A 2,021-nucleotide genomic window follows, 5' to 3' on the forward strand; every position below is an offset into this window, starting at 1 on the left:
CAACTCATTAACATATTTATATCAATGTTCCCAACATATTCTCAAGTTCGCGATAAGCTGTCTTCTTGTACAACAGTCAATAAAATATTTATATCTGGAGCTACGAAACTCAAAATTAAGTTCTGTTAATTTTCCTTGAAACTAGACTCATGTACCTTTCTACCATACAATTTCCAGATTATTGGTTTAGCCAAATAGAACATTTTATTCCTCAATTTTACCCCTGATTCACTGCCTGATAGTCCGACCCTTCTGCACTAAAGTTTAATTTTCTCATAGCACAAGACTCGAATAATGTTCCCATTTATTTATTTTGAAAATAGACTCATTAAGGATTCTAAAAATATAAATTATAACTCATAAATATTTTTGTACAATTTATAATGATTTTCGAAAATCAGAACAAGGTATTTCAAAGTCATTCTGACTCTGTCTCACAACAATTTAAATATTTCATAATATAAAACTCTTTTTCTTAAACCATTTCCTCTATGTGAAACTAGCTTCAATAAGATTTAATTTCACATTTCGTTAAGCCTCTAACTCATTTTCCACTATTTTTAGTGTATTTTCAAAGTTACACCACTGCAATAGCCTAAAACTGTCTGGGCTAATTTACTCATTCACAATTATTGTTCACCAAATTCATACAACATCATTTCATTTATCATGGTAAGAACGGATTGCTATGCATCATAAGCATGGACCCATCATAAACTTATTCCAAATCATGTCATTTTCATAGTATTCACCAAATACTATATACATCATAGATTATCACATATCAAGGCATTACTCATAAGTTTAGTGTACATACATATACCAACTTATAATAAAGTATATAATCATACCTTCTTTAACATGCTCTCCTTAGAGCTTTCATCACATCATCCATCACATTACCCGTTGAACACTCGGGTTGCTAAAGGATGTTCTGTAACACCCTGAACTTGGGCCTAGAAGTTTTGGGCCTTGAGCATGGGAGCGGTTGAAGGCAGCTTATAATATTCTATTGTGCATGCAAATTTCGTTAATGAAGGGTTGTTTTAGTGGTTAAGTGTGTTGAGAAGTGTTGGAGAAGTCCTGGGTTTAAACCTAGACTCTAGTAAAAAATTTGGTTTAAGGTGAATCAAACCCTGGGTGTAGTAGGTAGGCCTTAAGAATATTGTTGGAGAAATTGTGACACAAAAAACCTTATGGCTTAGTGGCAAGTGACGTGTGGAGCATTTGAGGGGAGGCATGGGTTCGAATCCCATAGCAAGCAAAGAGCATTTATTTTGCTAAAGGGGGGCGGCAAGAGTTGGTGTTGAATTTAAACTCTGATGTTAGAGGATCCCACATCGGAAGCTAACATAAGAGTGGATGGGAAGCGGCTTTAAATAGAGAACCATGAGGAAAGTAAAGGTACCTTTCTTGGCTGATCCCTTTCGCTTTATGGCGTGCTCGTTTGGGTTGGGCGTCGGCTAAAAGTGCTCAGAGCGTGGATTAACTCCAGTCTCCAATCAGGTGTGTATTTATCACTACTCTTGTTGTTGGATGGCTACTTCGGGCCGCGATGGGCCGAAAGGGGCCATGTGGAACCAATGGGCCTACGGGCCCAATTGGATAAGTTGTTTGATTGTGTAGTAAATATTGGACTAGGCTAGGTGAATCGCATATCTGTTTGGGCTAAAAGGGCCACACGAGCGTGTGGGCCCATTTGGGCCGAGAATAGGCTTTAGGCCCATTCGTATTGTTATCCATGTTTAGAATACTTTAGTTTACCAATTACTGAAATGCCCTCGACTTGTAAAATTACAAAAGTACTCCTGATTTACAGAATTACTGTTTTACCCTCGATTTATAGAATTACCGTTTTACCCTCGATTTTTAAAGTTATTGTTTTACACTCGATTTACAAAATTACCGTTTTACCCTCAGTTTACAGAATTACCGTTTTACCCTCGATTTACAGAATTATCGTTTTACCCTCGGTTTACAGAATTACCGTTTTACCCTTGATTTACAGAATTACCGTTTTA

Source organism: Gossypium arboreum, chromosome 8, assembly GCF_025698485.1.
Source record: "Gossypium arboreum isolate Shixiya-1 chromosome 8, ASM2569848v2, whole genome shotgun sequence".
NCBI lineage: Eukaryota > Viridiplantae > Streptophyta > Magnoliopsida > Malvales > Malvaceae > Gossypium > Gossypium arboreum.